The sequence below is a fragment of the Vombatus ursinus genome, unplaced genomic scaffold (assembly GCF_900497805.2).
Source record: "Vombatus ursinus unplaced genomic scaffold, bare-nosed wombat genome assembly UNPS02015255.1, whole genome shotgun sequence".
Lineage (NCBI taxonomy): Eukaryota > Metazoa > Chordata > Mammalia > Diprotodontia > Vombatidae > Vombatus > Vombatus ursinus.
The window spans coordinates 33,269,201-33,288,517 of NW_020955033.1; the positions used below are offsets into that span (position 1 = coordinate 33,269,201).

A 19,317-nucleotide genomic window follows, 5' to 3' on the forward strand; every position below is an offset into this window, starting at 1 on the left:
AGATAGATAGATAGATAGATAGATAGATAGATAGATAGATAGATAGAGGGCACAGGGTGAGTTGAAGATGAAGGGGTCATAACTGGAGAATAAAATTAAGGGGTGAGAGAGGATTATACTAGGAGAAGGAGAAAGGGAAAGGTAGAATGGGGTAAATTATCTCACAAAAAAAAAAAAAAAAACAGAAAAGAAAAAGCTCTTACAGTGGAGGGGAACCGGGGGAAGGTGAGACGAAATGAGTGAATCTTATTCTCATAGGATTTGACTTAAGGGGGGTATAACATACACACTCAATTGGGTATGGAAGTCTGTCTTACCCTACAGGAAAATAGGAGGGGAAGGGGACAAGAGAGCAGGGGGATGATAGAGAAGAGGGCAGATTGGGAAAGGGGGTAATCAGAAGCAAGTACTTCTGAGGAGGGACAGGGTCAAAAGAAAGAATAGAATAAATGGAAGGGCGGGATAGGATTAAGGGAAATAGAGGTAGTTTTTCACAGCATGTCTACTATGAAAGTGTTTTGCATAACTGTACATGTATAGCCAATATTGAGTTGCTTGCCTTTTCAAGGATGGTGGGTGGGGAGGGAGGAAGGGAGAAAATTTGGAACCCAAAGTTTAAAAAACACATGTTTAAAAAAAAAAGTTTTCACATGCAACTGGGAAATAAGAAATACAGGAAATGGGGTACAGAAATCTATCCTGCCCTAAAGGAAAATAGAAGGGGAAGGCGGGGGAGAGATAGCAAGGAAAGCAGACTGGGAGAAGGGGTATTCAGAATGCATGCCATCTGGGGGTGGGCGGGGAGGGGCGAGATGGAGTGAAAATTTGGAACTCAAAATCTTGTAGAAGTAAATGTTGAAAACTAAAAATTTAAAAAAAAAATTTTTTTTTAAATTTAAAAAAAGAATACCCGAGTTCAAATCCAAGTTCAAATCCAGCCTCTGACACTTACTAGCTGTGTGACTCTAGGCAAGTCACTTACCCCTGTTTGCCTCAGTTTCCTCACCTGTAAAATGAGTTGGGGAAGGAAATGGCAAACCACTCTAGTATCTTTGCCAAGAAAACACCAAACAGGGTCAGGAAGAGTTGGACACAACTGAAACAACCCCTCAACAACAGCAATTTTTAGAGAAATTTATTAAAGACATCCCAGTCATTTACTGAAAACAACGATCATCCTGAAGGCTCCACTGGTATCTCTGTGATGTCCAAAGAATGGGAAAGCCTGCTGCAAGTTATATGGAAACGCCTGAGACAGATTTCTGAGAAGAAATGGAAAAAAGTAGCACAGTTTGGGAAGATGTGAATGCATGGTAGGCTACAGCAGTAACAGTAGTGTCAAATTCAAATAGAAATGGGGTCACTACACTGTATATACAGATCCCTGCAGGCATATATTGACTTGGAAAATCACACATTTATATTTTTTTCTTTATTAGTACATCAAAACACTAATTGTTAATTAATTAATTAATGTATAGAAACTACATTTTAATCTGCCTCAGGCTGCACTCAGGAGTGTTATGAGATGTTTGACACATCTGGTCTATATACCTGAAAGAAGAGATTACCCTTATATTTAGGATGAAATACAGACTCCATAGCCTGGATTCCAAAGCCCTCTACAGCTGTCTCCAACCTACCTTTTCAGCCTTGTGTAATTAACTATACTTCCTTTCACAATCTACATGTCGGGCAGCTAGGTGGCACAATGGATAAAGCTCCAGTTTCGGAATCAGGAGGACCTGTGTTCAAATCTGACCTCACACTTGACACTTACTAGCTGTGTGACCCTGGGCAAGTCACTTAACCCCAATTGCCTCACCAAAAAGAGAAAAAAAAATCTACACGTCCAAAAAACTAAACTATGAACTATTTGGGATACCATCCTGCTTGCTCCCACTTTCATTAATATAATCAAGACGCCTCCATGCTGTTAGAAAAATCTGAAACAAAAATCTACTATAGGAGTGAGTGAAGGAAAGCCTTTATTACACTTGTCAAGAGAAGTGGGCACACTGCACCTTAGTAGCGTGTGCGTCCTGGTATAGCGGTAGAATCAACTTTTAAATGGTTAGTAAGATCCATACTCCACCCACCTGAGCCCAGGATTGGACCAGTTCATCTGAGTTACACTCTTTCTGAACCGCCCATACCATGTTCCTCCATGTTCTATCTTGTCATGTTAGTTCCTGCATCTCATGTTCAAAAATGGTGGCTATCTCTGCCCTCGGGGTGTGTCAGTTAATATTTAATAAGTCTTTGCCCTGTCCTTCATCTGACAGGTTGCAACCGGTTTAGCCTCCAGGGTTCTTTCTTGAATGTCTGGCGCACTTTCTGATTGGTTAAGGGGCTATCCACAAGATCCTGGAAGTCCTTCTCAGAATTCCCTTGTTCTGTTGTGGAAGCCTAACTCCTAAACCTTTCTCACAATGCCAAGAACTTACTCTCTACAGAGTAAATTTTACTCTCCACATTTTACTCTTCATTTTGAAATCCTTCTCTCCTAGCCCAGGTGTTCCCTCTTCCTGAGCCTCCAGCTCAAAGGGCTATCTCCCTCCAACTTTCTTAAAGCAGCTAGTTCTTTCCTTTGCTCTCATCATACAAAACCTTCTAAGACATGCATTTGTGATCCTGGGGTCATAAGAACACAAGGTCACAGAGCTAAGCAGAAAAGGACCTTAGAGAAACCTAGTCAAACCCCCTCATTTTACAAATGAGAAAACTGACACCCAAAGGCTGTGATTTGCCTAAGGTCCCACATATAGTAATAAGCATCAGAAGTAGACTTTGAACCTAGGTCCTCGGAAACCAGAGACAAAGGTCTTTAAATTGTTTCTCTCCCGTCACTCCTTTATTCGACTGTCAGTCAGCTAATTAATCAGTCAGTCAACAAACAAAAATGAGAATGACAAAATAAAGCCATAACCATCACCATTAAGTTGGAAAGTTTCCCAGTGCAAAACAATCAATAAATAAGAGCACTAAGAAAGAGTCTTAGCTCTTCATGAAAGGTAGCAGCCAAGGGAAATGTTAGTTGAAAGAACAGAATCATTTGCAAAACACTATAGAAGACGATCATTGAACTTGGTACAAGAATAGTTAACACCACTACTTACAAAATGCTTTAGGGTTTGCAAAGCACTTTACATATATTACCTTATTTGATCCTCACAACAATCCTTGTAGATGCTATTATTATCCCCATTAATAACAAGTGAGGAAATTGAGGCAGAGGTTAAGTTAATAATAGTTCATCTTTTTTAGAGAATGTCAGGCTCTGTGCTAATCCCTTTACAATTATTATCTCATGTGGTCCTCACAACAACTCTGAAAGGTAGATGCTATTTCAGATTTTACAGGTAAGAAAACTGAGGCAAGTAGAAGTGAAGTGACCTTTCCAGGGTCACACAATTAGTTAAGTGTCTGAAGTCTGATTTATTTATTTACTTTAATATTTTATTTTCCCCAATTACACATAAAAATAATCTTAACATTATTTTTTCAGATTTTGAGTTTTAAATTCTCATTATCTCTCTCACTCTCTCTCTCTCCCCCTTACCCCCTCATTAAGAAGGCAAGCAATTTGACATAGGTTAGACATGTAAAAACAATTTTAACTTTCTTCTTTCAAATTTTGAGTTCCAAATTCTCTCCCTCTCTCCCTTCCCTCCTCATTGAGAAGGCAAGCAACTTGACATAGGTTTTTATGTGTGTGTGTGTGTATGTAGTCATGCAAAACACATTTCCATGTAAGTCATGCTGTGAGAGAAAACACAGACAAAAAAAAAAACCAAGAATAAAAGAAGTTTAAAAAAAAAAAAAAGTATGTTTTGATCTGCATTCAGGCTCCACCAGTTCTTTCTCTGGAAATCTGAGGCCAGATTTTAACTCAGGTCTTCCTGACTCCAGGATCTAGTCCTCTATCCACTGTACCACCCAGCTGCTCTTTAATTTCCCCTAACTCTCCTCCAAATAAAAGGCGGAGGGGGAGCAGGAAAGACAGGGAAGGCACGTGGGTGACCTGGCAACAGCAACTTCTGCCTGCTTTCTCATCTCTTTAAAATTTTGACAAAAATTGTCTATTCTTTGAAACTATCAATAATAGTCCATCTTTCCTAAGCAGAGCACGTTTGCAATCATTCAACTAACATACAAAAGATTTCACTCCATTTTGATGTTTTAAAAAGCTTTTGACTGAATAACAAAACAGAACTTTGAAAGTTGTTCTTTAAGACTTCTATACATGCATTCAAATTGGTCGAGGCTGTGATATGTGATTCCAAATCATGTCATCATCTCCCTGATGTCATGGTCCTCTTCGAGGAGACAAGCCTCCCAATCACACAACCTAAGGGGGAAATTCTCAAGCCTTGAGGGGTACAAGCCATGGACAGAAGCAGCAGGTTGCCAACAAATCTATAAATAGTCAGATCCCTCAAATTAACAATCAGCAGCAGACCTGCAGAATCATCCAAAGACAGTCGAGAAGAGACACCCAGAAGAAACCAAGCACACAAAATAAGCACTGGCTCCTCAATTCAGAGGGGCCAGAAGCACCGGTACTTTTCCCACACAAAACACCAAGATCTACAATGGATTTGTTCAATATGGAAGATAAACATGAGGGCACCCCACCCCCAACCACACACATACAATTGTACTCTATATCTGGTTAAATGATGCTTAGGGTATCTTAGAATTTTGACACTGTCTAAACTCAAGCACAGAGGGGGAGCTGTCTCTATATATCCTCATTCCAAAATGGTAGGGGATGAGGTACACTCAGAAGTTATTCAGGATATGGATCAAGCACTGACCTGCTTGGACCCTCAGTTCATGGAAACAAAAGTCCCCTAAACCTTCGGTGCCCAGACAATTAGGATCGCCAGATGAATCTACTTGGGAACTTAGACAGAAGTGGGTTCCCTTTAACCCTCTCTGGGACATAAATTAGAATTGTCCAGGATGAGAAGGAACAGAGTCATTGACTACTACACTGGTGATGAGAATATCTGACCCAATCAGTATTTTAATAATTCTACAGAGATGTGATTTTATCAAAGGGAATCATGTCTGAAGGATGGTAAACGATGAGAAAATTACTTAAAACTACCTGTTATAAGGAAGGCTTATGTCACTGTGTTGGCATAGACTGTCCCAAATGCCTGAAGGGCAGTTCTTTCCCTTATAAAATCTCTAGATTCCTTCAAGGCTCAGCTAAAGTACAGCCTCCTACAGAAGACCTATTCTGGAAAGCAAGATAACACAGTGGATAGAGTGCTGGGCCTGGAGTCAAGAAGATCCTAGTTCAAATCTGACCTCAGACTCTTACCAGCTCTGTGACCACGGGCAAATCAACTAATCTCTGATTGCCTCAGTTTCCTCCTTTGTAAAATGGAGATAATAATAACACCTATTTTCCAGAGTTGTTGCGAGAATCAAATCAGGTAACAATTGTAAAACACTTAGAGTAACTGGCAAATAAAAAGCACTATAGAAATGGTAGCCATTATCATTATTGTCATTGTGATCCTCTCAGTTGCTGTTGTCCTCATCCCCCCAGAAATTGGTATTTACTTAATTTTACTTTAATTTTTAATTAATTTTACTTAATTTAATTTTTTAATTAATTTACTTTTACTTCACTTTAGCTAATTGGTATTTACTTAACTATGTAGATGATTTCCCACCCTCCAAACAGGATGTAAATTCCTTGAAGCAAGCGGCTAGTTCTTCCTACTTAAGTCCAAATGGCCTATTATGGTACTCCATACACACACTTAATAAAAGTTAATAGGTCACAAATAATTAAACATTTCTTCTTCCATGGAATTCCTATGCTGGACATGCATGTGAAAAGATGTTTTTTCATCTGACAAGTTAAACATAAAAAAAGGCAAATTCATGGTGGCATTTATATAGATATGAAACTGATATTTATATAGTATTTACTATGTATACAATGCAAGGAACTTCACAATCATTATCTCATCTGATCCTCACAAACAACCCTGGCAGTATTTGTGCATATTGACATTTTAAACACGACACATTCTAACTGCTTCCTTTTCAGTACTTACCAATTTGAGAGAAAATTAAAAGGAAATAAGACCACAGGCATTCTACTCATCAGTGTAAGAATTAATAAAGTCTTAAATTCACTGTACCCTCACTTTTTTTTTGTAATTTTACATTTTGGTTCCTCACAGTTAATTGGGTTAATATTACTAGTCTTTGTTTCACTCTGGCCTCAAGGACCAGAAAAGGTCAACTGAGCCAAGCTAAATGAAACAAAAAGAACAGAAAATTAACAGAAAAATAAAAAAATGGAAAGCTAGAAAACCTCATTTAGCTCTTTTAAATATCCAACTTACTGATTTTGTAGTGAAAATTATTGCAAAAATATTTATCGGTAGTTTGAAATGGTACACATCATGGTAGAATTAAAAGATATTTCTTTCTATTTAATAATAATCATAAAATTTAAAGTTTATAAAGCATTTTACATTCCTTATCTCACTTGAGCATCTTAGGGCAGACAATATAGGCATCATTACTTCATTTTTATATGTGTGTGTGTGTGTGTATATATACATATATATAAAATATATATTTTATATATATGTTTTCCCCAATTACATGTTAAAACAATTTTTTAACATTTTAAAAAAAGTTTTGAATTCCAAATTCTATCCCTCCTACCCCCTGAGATGGTAAGCAATCAGATATAGGTTATACATGTGCAATCATGTAAAACATTTCCAAAATAGCCATTTTGTACAAAAAGACTTGAATAAAAGAGGAATGAAAGAAACAAAAAGAAAAATAGCATGCGTTAGTCTGTATTCAAAAAATATCAGTTCTTTCTCAGGAGGCAGATTGCAAGCTTCATCATTAGTCCTTTGGGATTGTCTTAGATGATTCTGTTGCCGAGAATAGCAAAGTCATTCACAATTCTTCATCATACAATACAATATAGCTGTTACTGTGTGCGATGCTCTCCTGGTTTTGCTCACTTCATTTTGCATCACTTCATATGTGTCTTAACAGGAAGAAAGTTAGCACTGGGAAGTTAGGTGACTTGCCTCAATCACACAGCTAGTAAGGGTCAGAAGTGGTATTTATTTTGTTCAACATTTCCCATTATATTTTTATCCGTTTCAGAACTGTACTCGGGAATTGTGGCTCCTCCAGGACACCAGTTTGACAACTCTGTTCTATATGATTCAAGAGGGTGAGAAAAATACCTTCAGGAAAATCAAACAACTGCAACTCAAACTGATTTGCTCTGGTAAAAAACAAACAAACATATTGAAGTGGGGAAGACTTTAAGAGCTTTCCCAAGCTTCCTTTAAGTCTCAACTAAGATACCACCCTTTCCCCAATCGCTCTTAATTCCAAGGCCTATCCTCTATTAATCATTTCCTATTTATCCTGTACATAGCATGCTTTGAATATATGTATTTGCATGTTGTCTGCCTTACTGGATTGCAAGCTCCTTGAGGGGAGGGACTGCTCTTTGTCACATTTTGCATCCCTGGTACTTAGCACAGTGCCTGGCACATAGTAGGCACTTAGTACTGTTTGCTGATTGAAGTACAATATAAATGGCTGTAGTGAAAAGTGAATAATGAATTGCTGGGTTTTTTCTTTAGAAAAGGAAGACTGCCTGTATCATAAAATAATTGGGTCACACGCAATGATGATCTTCAAGGTAGAAAGAACAGGGATACACTTTAACAGGCTATCAAGAAAGATTATTGTATATGTTTTCTTTGGGCAAGAGAGACTTTCATGTATCTCACATGATTTGGTTATTAATCTGGAATGACTTCATATTAATCTAAATCAACTTTATGCCAAGAAAGTGTTTCACAGTACATTTTTATAGTTTTTGTTTTATTTTCAAAGTAAATTGACTCAGGGCAGCTAGGTGGTACTGTAGATAGAGCACCGGCCCTGAAGTAAGGATAACCTGAGCTCAAATAATATTTACTAGCTATGTGACTCTGGGCAAGTCACTTAACCCCAATTGCCTAAAAAAAATATAATAAAAATAATAACAATAAAGTAAATTGACTCTAGCACCACCACCTTCCGTCTAAGCATCCTCCCTTGCCCCTCAGAGAATAGGTATGGAATCCTGCATACATTCTTTTGATATGTTGGTGAATTTTGTGGAATTCTTTTTTCTCCTCTTCTTCATTCTTTAACCCTGAAAAGGTTTGAGGAAGTCATAAATGGAAAATATAAGTGATAGAAAAACAAAATATATCAATAAAATTATCTTTTAAAGAACAGAATGATTTAACAAATAAGTGTTTAGATTTTTTTTCTAAAGGTCCTCCTAGCATTCTAAAGCAGGAACTTTGCCTTCTCCTTGACCCACCCCAAGTTACTATCATCAGCCTACTCCCAAGTACATAAAGATAAGGCCCAAACTAGGCCTTAATAATAATCCTCTTTTTATTCAAAATGCTCTCCCACAAAATTATTTTGTACATATCCCAGGGTGACTATCTGGGAGAGATTTGAGGAAAAATATATTGTGCTCCTTTCAGCTTTGCAAGAAAAGAAAACTATTACAAACCAAATGAGTTTTAAAGATTAAAAGTTCATATCTGACTGCTCCTAAAGGAAAAATAACTTCTTCCTTAAGCATCAGGAAAGCTAAATACTAACACAATTCCAGACCTACTTCACTTAAAGGAAACTCATTAGAGGAAATAATAAATGTTGTTAATGAACCTTTAACTATTTCTCTAAGCAAAGACAAGCTAAGACCCCAAGTCCATCATAAAGAGCACGGAGACAAAACTGAAACAGGCAAATTACATTATACCTCTTAATTGAGCCAACCAGCCAAGACTTCACACAAGACAAAATCCTTTAAAATCCCAAACTTTTAGCTCTTCCTGGTAATAATGTAAGCTGGGACACAAATAAGGGCATAGGTTGAATTCTATTGTGTGCTATTATTATCCCCATTTTACAGATGAGGAAACTGAGGCTCAGAAAGCTTAAGTGACTTGCCCAAGGTCACACAGCTAGTAAACATCTGAGAACCCATTCAAACTCAGATCTTCCTGACTCCCAAGTTCAAGGTTTTATCTACTATACCACCTAGATGACTCTCACAGCTAATACTGCAAGTGGATTGGCCTAGAAGATCTCTAAACTCTAAAATCATTTCTATTCACCCTATTTAAGAATGACTATCGGGGGCAGTTAGGTGGTGCAATGGATAGAGCTCTGGCCTTGGAGTCAGGAGGACCTGAGTACAAATCTGGCCTCAGACACTTGACACTTACTAGTTGTGTGACCCTGGGCAAGTCACTTAACCCCAACTGCCTCACCCCGGGGTGGGGGGGGGACTATCAGTAGGGTCTTAGCATCACTAAATCCCAAAGATGGAAAGTATCTCAAAGGACATCTGTTCTAACTTTACACAAACTACATACCTCTCTTGGTACACAGTTAAAGCCTGTGACAAGGAACTCAATACCTCCCAAGGCAATCAATGTAATCTTTTGGTACAGGTCTTATTTAGGAAGTTTTCTCTATATTTAGCAGGATTCTAGATCCCCAGAACTACCATGAAACATATTTCCTGTTAAATTTGGCTATACTATGATACCAATTCTGCTAGCTCCTTGACTTTTCACTCCAAGGAGAGTGCCATAACTATCCTTCCATTGCAATGTCTTTCGGTTTCATTTATAATGACAATATCAGTATAAATACGGTTCAGTTCTGCCAGTAGTATTTCAATTTTCTCATCACTGGACCAAGAAACCAAAAGCTAAATTCACATTACAATATAAGAACCACATGACTCTTTAGCAGCCTCTTCATCCTTTTGTCTCCCTATCACTAAAAAATTGCAATACGAGTCATTTTATATTTTTGTCCATTACAGGGACTGCGACGGCCAAAAATAATCAATAATTATCTATGCCAACTTTACAACAGTAACTTTTTGTCTTTAGACAAGAGATACATAATTTATAGCTGGCCCCATATTCAATTCCTATCCAGTTTGGCAGAACCTATGGAAAAGATTTGTTAACTAGGTCTGGGAATTTGTTTTTTGAATATTTTGGTAATTGTATTTCAATATAATTGATTTTCCTTGTACTCTTACATATTGTATTTTATGCGTTTGAAAACAGAATTCTGAGGTGAAGTTTTCTGGCTTCCAGACTGACAAAAAGATCAACTCAAAAAAGATTAAGAATCCCTGCTGTAATTTTCATTCTACTAAAACAGCCCTTGGATAAACTCAGGAAAAACCTTCACATGATGATGGGGCATCAGAGTAGGACCTCAGAGGAAAATTAATAACAAGATAACACTTACAACCCAAAGTCCTACTTCATACATTTTTATTCACTGATAATCTCTACATTTAGACTCCATTAAAATATTATCACTGTTTTGTTTTGTGGGGTTTTTTTTGTTTGTTTTTGACTTTGTTTTGTTTTTCATTTCTTTCATCTTATTTAACGAAATATATTCCTAGGATGGTTGGAAAAATGAAGTAAAAAGTTTGGCAACACTAGGTGATTTCAAAGTGAGACTGTATTAAAGTTTTAAAATTCACATGTATACTAAAACAAATTACATGAGAATACACTGGACCTTCACTCTAATTCTGTTGTTGTTTGGTTGTTTTTCCAGTCATGTCTGAATCTTCATGACCCCATTTGGGGTTTTCTTGGCAAAGACACTGGAATATTTTGCTATTTCCTTCTCCAGCTCATTTTACAGATGAGGAAACTGAGGCAAATAGGGTCACACAGCTAGTAAGGGTCTGAGTCTGGATTTGAACTAAGAAACTGAGGAACTAAGTCTTCCTGACTTCAGGCCCAACACTCTATCCACTGTTATCTATCTGCCTCTAACACTTTTCACTAAAGAATATTAAATACAATATGATTTAGTTACAAAAGAGACTTGTTATAAGAGGGGAGGAGAGGGTCTCCCTTATATAGGTGATCTCACAAAATGGATTCTAGACTAAGGCTATGAAAATGATACACTGTCAGTATTTAAACATGTAATGGTACATGGAAACACTATTTGTGAATATAAAAAAAGGAAATCAATGTAAAAAGAATTATATTTGGTTTTGCCTTTGTAGACTTTAATATCCTTCTCTAGCTAAGATATTAACCAGGATAAAAAGGCATCTCAAAGAGAACAATGCAAACACAGGCCACTGTCAGCTGGGACTAGAGTGAACTTGTAAAGTACCAACTAACTTACCTCAAATAGTGAGGAAACCAACTAGGGCAAACGTGTCCATGGACATAAGCTAAGCTTTTTAATATTCTTTTTTGCAAATGCATGTAAAAGCTGGAAAATTCAACTCTCGATGGCACATAGCTACATATTTTGTAACCCATCAAGTCACATGTTTCACAATGAAGAATTCAGCAGCGGGTACACAGTAACACACAGGGGGAACAATTTTGAAACTCTGCCTAGGGCACACGAACGCTTTGTCCCAACTCTGATACACATTTATTTTCCAAAAATTTGCCATTGTCATTACGCAGAAAGTCAGCTAAAAACTCTGACAAAAGATTCTGAGGATCATATTCAAAGGGCCTTCTTGGAAGGCTTTAAAACGGCATTTAATGGGCCCCATTTTCAAAGTCAGTGTTTAAAATTAATCCTTAGAAATAAGTCAGGCAGTTGGGAAAATGCATTATTTTCTCTTCAAAATTTAGCAAACTACTGCTTCAAAATGCTATGCTTTCTCATGGCTTGAAAGGTTTAATGTAACTTCCAAAGTTACTTGAGTCAATGGGAGAACCTGATTCATAAAGACCTCCATGTGTGTAAGTATGTGTTATGTGTATAGTCAAAGTGGAAAAAGGAGGAGGAGAAAGGAAGGAAATAAGTGTTTAATGAGCACCTACAACATCATAGGAATTATGGTAAGTGCTTTACAAAAATTATCTCATTTGATTTAAACAGGATATAGACAGTTTTCAACAGAATTGCAATAAATAACCTTACAAAATTATTCTAAATCATCAGAACTAAAAAATGTAAATTAACACTATACATAATTGTTTGTATATTATCTTCCCCATTTGGTTGCGAATTCTTTGAGAGCAGGGTCTGCCTTCTGCTTCTTTGTAACCACAGTTATTAAAATGGTGCCTGGCACATGGTAGGCATTTATTGTTTACTGAATGACTGACTGAATACAACTGAAATTTTGTGTCATTCCCAGAAAATTGGGAAAGATGACAAAAGACAGAAATAGTCAATGTTGGAAGAGTTACTAGAAAACAGGCACACTGATAAATTGATAGAGGAGCTACAAATAGCTCTAAACATTTTGGAAAATAATTTGGAATTAAGTAAAAAACGTCATTAAGATCATCTTGTTTTATCCCATAAATTAAAAATAAAGAAAAAATTTTTTGAAAAATAATAAAAATTTCACTAAACAATTTATAACCTTTGACTCAACTATCTTATTATTAGACACAGACCCCAGAGAAGGTAACAGAGGTAGAGACAGACCCCATATATTCCAAAATATTCATAGGAACATTTCTTACAGTAACCAAATACCTAGAAATAAATTTGCTGCCCAATGATTGAGTAACAGAAGAACAAACTGCATATGAAAACAATGGTATATTATACACTGCATTGCAATAAATGATGAATATGAGAAATTCCAAGAAACAGGGGAAGGGTTACATGACTTGATGCAGAGTGAAATAGGCAGACCTGAACGAATGGTATACTGGTGTGTGAGGCCTTTGTAATTGCTCAATGTGCCATCTCATACATTCAAGATACCTCAAAATGTGAAGGTGGCACAATGGATACAGTGCTGGGCCTAACTTCAGAAAGATCTGAGTCCAGATCTGGCGAAGTCACTTAACTTCTATCTACCTTAGTAAATGGTGATAAGAGCACCCACCTCCCAGGTTTGTTGTGAGGATCAATGAGGTAATATTTATGAAGTGCTTAGCACAGTTCCAGGCACTGAACAGGTACTTAACAAAGTCTTATCATAACTCCCTCCTCACCGCTCGCCCACCAATGACTTGACCTGGTTGCTGGTTGCTCAGATAGCTGGTTGAGCTCTAATTTGAGACTCAGATCCTAAGAACCTAGTACTTCCTCCTCTCTCCCCATTTCTAGCCTTCCCAAGGCCTTGGTTGGCTATAAAAAATATCCTTCCAAAAAAATCTCATTATCATGTGTTAGTTTTGTTCCTGAGCTGTATTATTATTCTCTAGCATGGCCACTGACTTGCCATAAAACCACTTATTTGGAGAGCATTCACTATTAAATGACAGAAAAAATGGACAGGAGAGACTTATCACCTTCCCCTTTCCAATTATGCCTGTGAAACTGAGTAAGGCAGTTTGCTTGTTAATTCTGAAAGAAAAAAGGTCATTAGTAGAGGAAATGAACAAATTCAATATTTTTATCGCAGGGATGCCAACTTCAAACATCTGAAGAGTGAGAATCAGGTGGTAACTTACAATAGAAGCTCATTAAGTCATAGACTTTCCTCATTTAACATGTGGAAAAAGCAGAGTCCACAGTGATTTTTTTTTTTAAAGTAACTTTGTGGAATGCCTGGATAGAGTTCTATAGCCATGAAGTCAAATTTCCTCTGTGAAAAGTTAACTGAACCATTCAAGGAATGAACCCACAAGCATGGCATCAAAGCAAAAATTCCTGGTGATATCTATTAATTTGTCATCACTCCCCATCATTTCATAACGATTCTCAGAGGCAGAATTCAAATGAACCTTCCCCAAACTTCCAAATCACTTTATCGCATATGGAATGACAGAGAACTCTTACTTTATTCACTTATCTTGTAAATGAGAAATATTGTGGTACATGAATATAATAGAATATTGTGTTGTATTTCACATGAATGATGAAAATGGAAATTATGAATAAAATGAATACATAGAAGCATGGACAGATTTCTACAACATGATGCCGACTAAGATAAGCAGAGGCAAGATAACTCTCTCTCTACATATCTATAGATATAGATATAGATATTTTTTTTTTTTTTACTACAGCAGCTAGGTGGCACAATTGATAGAGCACTGGACTTGGAGTCAGGAAGGACTGAGTTCAGATTCTGCCTCAGACACTTAACAGATATGTGACTCTTAGCAAGTTTAACTGATCTGCCTCAGTTTCCTAATCTGTAAAATGGGGATAATGATAGTACCCACCTCCCAGGATTGTTGTGAGGATATTTGAAATAACATTGGTAAAATGCTTCACAAACCAGAATGCCTGTAGCAGTAGTATTATTATAATCACAAAGGAATTGGAAAGAACAAATACACAACAATAAAAAATGAATGCAGCAAAATTACAATGAACAAGCATGCGTGGCTTCACTAAAAATAAGACACTAGCATCCCACTCCTTTTTCAGAGGTGGAAGGTGCACAGGGGTGGTAGATTGCATATATTTTCCAATAGTTTCAATATACCAATTAGTTCTGCTGATTTTTGTCCCTTCTCCCCCTTTTTCATTTAAAAATATTTGTTATATGAGGCAGCTCTCTGGGAGGTAGAAAAACAATGGCAGAAACCGTGGCAATGTAAAAATAAAAGATATCAACAAAAATTCACTAAAACAAAAAAAGAAAAGTGAAGCAGAAAATGTCAAGGGCTTATCCAGCATCAAGAACTATGGAAACAGATGGCACATCACCTGTCTCCCGGACAAAGATACTCAGTCAGAAAAGAGTTTCATAAATTTAAGCTAGATCTCTATCACAAAGAAACCTCAAATTATTCTACCTTGTCAGACCACTTAAGGACAAGCTAGATTTAAGGAATGATAGAAATTTAGGGCTGAAAGAAGACTCAGAAGGAATTCCATCCAAACTCCTCAAAGACTAGAAACTTTAATTCAGAGAGGTGGTGACTTGCTCGAAATCATACACTGGTGAAAGGAAGAAATTAGATGATAACCTGGGTCACATACATCTGATTCAGCACTCTTCTTAGAGACAAAGGTTCTTCAAAGGTGAAATCAAAGCTTCAAAAAGCTTGAGTTTCCAGGAAAAGCAGAAAAGTGTTTAGCAAGAAAATCCGTTCATCAAAAAAATATTTATTCCAAACCTACTATAAACATACCCGTTTTCACCCCATTTAGAATACAAACTCATGGGGACAGGATTGCTTTGTTTTTGTCTCTGTATTCCTAGCCCCTAACACGATGTCTGCCACACAGTAATCTAATAAATGCTTATTTGATCGATTCACTGATTGATAAACCAAGATGCTGCTCAGATCAAACATCCTTTGGAGATGAATGGGAAGGAAAGAAATAGCTCAAACTTATCTAATCTGCTTTAACAATTATTCCTTATGCCTTTATGGTACTTTTGACTTTCAAAATACTATTTTATTATTTGGGGAATATTATTTTATTTGCACAGAAAAACACACAAAACAACTCCTGAAATAGTCAAGGAAAGTATTATCATCACCATTTTACAAATGAAGAAACTGAGTTTTTGAGTGCTACATATATATGATCAGCAATGAACAAAACTGAAAAATGATTGAGAAATGTCCTCCCCTAGGATGAATTGGTTACTTTTGCCAGCTACTTTAACTCCTTTAGATCAATATTATCAAATTCAGAGAGAAACAGGAGCCACTAATCTGTATATAAGGATCTCTATGGGCTACATGTTGACTCAGTTTTAAAATGCAAAATTATCTGTTTTACTATATTTTTATTTATTTTATTAAATATTTCCCAGTTACATTTTAATTTGGTTCAGCTACACCTGGAAGTGTTGTAGGCCACATGCAGCCCACAGGCCGCATGTTTGATACCTCAGCTTTCGATTAACAGTCCTATTTAGTTTTAAATGTCTATCTGCTGACTTTTTCTCATGATATATTCTTCTTTCTACACCTCCTCACAACATTTACTACTGTTGACAAGCCTCAAGGGCAGCTAGGTGGCACAGCGCTGGGTCTGGGGTCAGGAAGACTTGATCTGGCCTCCGACACTTACTAGGTATGCGACCCTGGGCAAGGCACTTAATCCTGTTTGCCTCAGGATCTGTGAAATGAGCTGGAGAAGGAAATGGCAAACCACTGCAGTATCTTTACCAAGAAAACCCCAAATGGGGTCAATTGAAAACAACTAAATAGCAACAACACAAGTCTTTCTTCCTAGCTCTCCTCTGGGTTTTCATGACACTACTCAAAGAGAGCACTTTCTCATCCTATTCATCTTTTCTTGGCTAGATCAGAATCAACATAGTACCTTCTAAATGTGGGTTTACCATCAAGGCTCTTTCTTAGGGGCCTCTTCTCTCTCCTTACAGTCTCTCCAAGACCGTGTCCATGACCATGAAGACTCCCCAATCAGTACTATAGTAGTAGGAATAGCACTTGACATTGAGAAACATGGAATACGACTTTATCTGTAATACTTCTATCAATGAACGACCTCAAACTCTCTGACTTCATATCCAGTGAGACTAATACTACCAGAGTACCTATCTCAGGGGGGTTTTGTGAACACAAACTGAAATAATACATATAAAACATTCTGTAAATGCCACCTGTGATTTTTATTATTCTAAAACTGCTAAGGTAAAACAATCTGGGATTATTATTTACATTAGAAGCATATGGTTCAGACCACAGAATTGTTGTTCAGTCCTTTCAGTTATAGCAAATTCTTTGTGACCCCCATTTGGGATTTTCTTGGCAAAGATACTGGAGTGGTTTGCCATTTTTTTCCTCCAGCTCATTTTACAAATGAGGAAACTGAGGCAAACAGGGTCAAATGACTTGCCCAGGGTCACATTGCTATGTCTGGGACTAGATTTGAACTCAGAAGATGAGTCTTCCTGACTTCAGGCCCAGCACTCTATCAACTGGACCACACAGCTGCTTTCAATTTCAGGTCCTTTATAAAACACCATGCAGTGACCAAGTACAAGAAGTTAGTTTTCCATTTCTATAAACTTTCTAAATTTTATATAAACATATGTATTTATATATGAAAATTTTATAGACATAAATTTCATGTCTGTGAAAATTTCCTTTCCTCTAATAATACCTCATTGACTACCAATAAAATAGAAAGTAGTACTGGGAACAAAAGGAGGTAGGGAAGGCTATGGTCTACCATAGTACCATGTACTATGCACAGGTAAGGAGAAGGGAAGCAATACAGGACACTTTTAAGAATTACAGTTTTGGAGGCAGCTAGGTGGCACAGTAGATAGAGCACTGGCCCTGAAGTCAGGAGGACCTCAGTTCAAATCCGGCCTCAGACCAAACACTTGACACTTACTAGGTGTGTGACCCTGGGCAAGTTACTTAACTCCAATTGCTTAAAAAAAAAAAGAATTACAGTTTTCAAATGTGTACATATGTTTAAGGCCAGAAAACTCTACTCTCTGTAGCCTATGGTTATTTACTTTATGATAAATCAAGTCAAATGTTTTAAGGAAGGCTCAAAAGGCCCTTTGACATAACACATGGAAGGCAGGAAGACTTCCACCCAAGTTGGTCCATAATTCTAAACATTGCCAGAGAAACACAAATGCATTGTCCTGGCTAAATCAATCCCAAAGGTTTTCTGAGATTGTCTAAATAACAGTTTTTAAAAGAGTATGACATACGTAGATATAGACATAGATATAGATAAAATGTAGACATATATGTGTGTGTATATATATGCATATATCTATGTAGATAAAGATATTTTGTCCCAAACTCTTTCTTTTCCTAAATGTGTGGGTATGCATCAATGCTAAAGGGCAGGGTAATTACATCTTGATTTGAAGATCAGGAAGAGAGTATGTTGTAAATATAGTAGGTAAAGCATTGAATTTAAGGTGCAGCTAGGTGGCGCAATGAATAGAGCATCAGCCCTGGAGTCAGGAGGACCTGAGTTCAAATGTGATCTCAGACCAGACAATTGACACTTACTAGCTGTGTAACCCTGGGCAAGTCACTTAACCCCATTGCCTAGCCAAAAAAAAAAAAAAGCATTGGATTTGGGGTCAGGTAACCTGGGCTAAAATCCCAGTTCTGCTACTGATTAGCTGTGTGACTTTGGCCATGTAACCTCCCACCTCTGGAGTTGTTTTCTCATCTATAAAAGGAAATAGCTGAATAAGGTGTTCCAACACCAACCTCTGTGTTCCTTTACACTGGTAATTTTCTGAAAAACAGACTACAGATCAGTCTGACAAGGGGATGTGTCTCAAAGGACAAACTCAAGAAAGTTACCTTAACCTTCAAAGTGAGAAAATTAATGTGACATACTAGATATCCATGAATAACAAAACCACATGCTAAATTATTAAAGATACTTAATTTTAGTGACTAGGCCCACTAAAAACCTTTGGCTGGAGTCTGTTTTCACAAATGAAACAAATGCCTTAAGCATGACACAAGAGATGCCAAAAGCAAATTTGCAGGAGTGTGTGAAAAAAACAGAACAGGGGAAAAACAAAAACCTAATAAATAACAACTTATTTGTGAGGATGAACAAAAAGTTGTTTTATCTCTCTCCCTCTCCCTCTCTCTCTCTCTTCAACCATACACCCCTGCTGTTAGGCCTAGGGACACTTCACATTTATTTTTGAGATGCCACTGTTGCGTAACTAAAACGCATTTCAATGGGACTGAATGTCATGTTACATAATTGCCAAGATTAGTGAATTCTATTTTGCTTTTTCAGCAAACATTAAGACAGGTCTCTGGGGAAGGAAAACTACAAAGCAGCAACTTTCTATTTACAATAGGAAGCAAGTTCTCTATTATTTGAAACATTCATCATTGAGTGAAGGATCCCATACTTAAAAGAATCCATGATCTCATCAGTCTGAGTGTGCCCTCCACTGGGAAAGACTGAAAACCCTTCTATGCTTTTTCTTCTTGGAAGATTCCTGCTCACATTTCCAAACTACTTCTTCCCCCCACCATAGATCCACCCAAAATGATGGAGTCTTTCCTTTGATTCTTTTAATACAACAAAGGTACCAATGTAGTACTTGAATGTTCATTGTGCACGAGTGGGAAAATCACACATCACTGACAAACATGACGCTCAAAGATTATGTAACAAGAAGGGGCAGCTAGGTGGTTCTGTGGACAGGGCAACAGCCCTGGAGTCAAGAGAATCTGAGTTCAAATCCAGACTCAGACACTTAGTATCTGTGTGACCCTGAGCAAGTCACTTAAACCCAATGGCCTCACAAAAAAAACAACAAAAAAAACCAAACTTCTGTAATAAGTAGCAATCTGT

The 19,317-nt window shown here is 37.2% G+C and overlaps 1 protein-coding gene across 3 annotated transcripts in view; it reads right to left on the bottom strand.

The window, feature by feature from the left end:
• The window catches only part of LOC114031838 (lethal(3)malignant brain tumor-like protein 4), a 504,773-nt gene that overhangs the window by 351,102 nt on the left and 134,354 nt on the right, over positions 1–19,317 (bottom strand). The window lies entirely within an intron of this gene.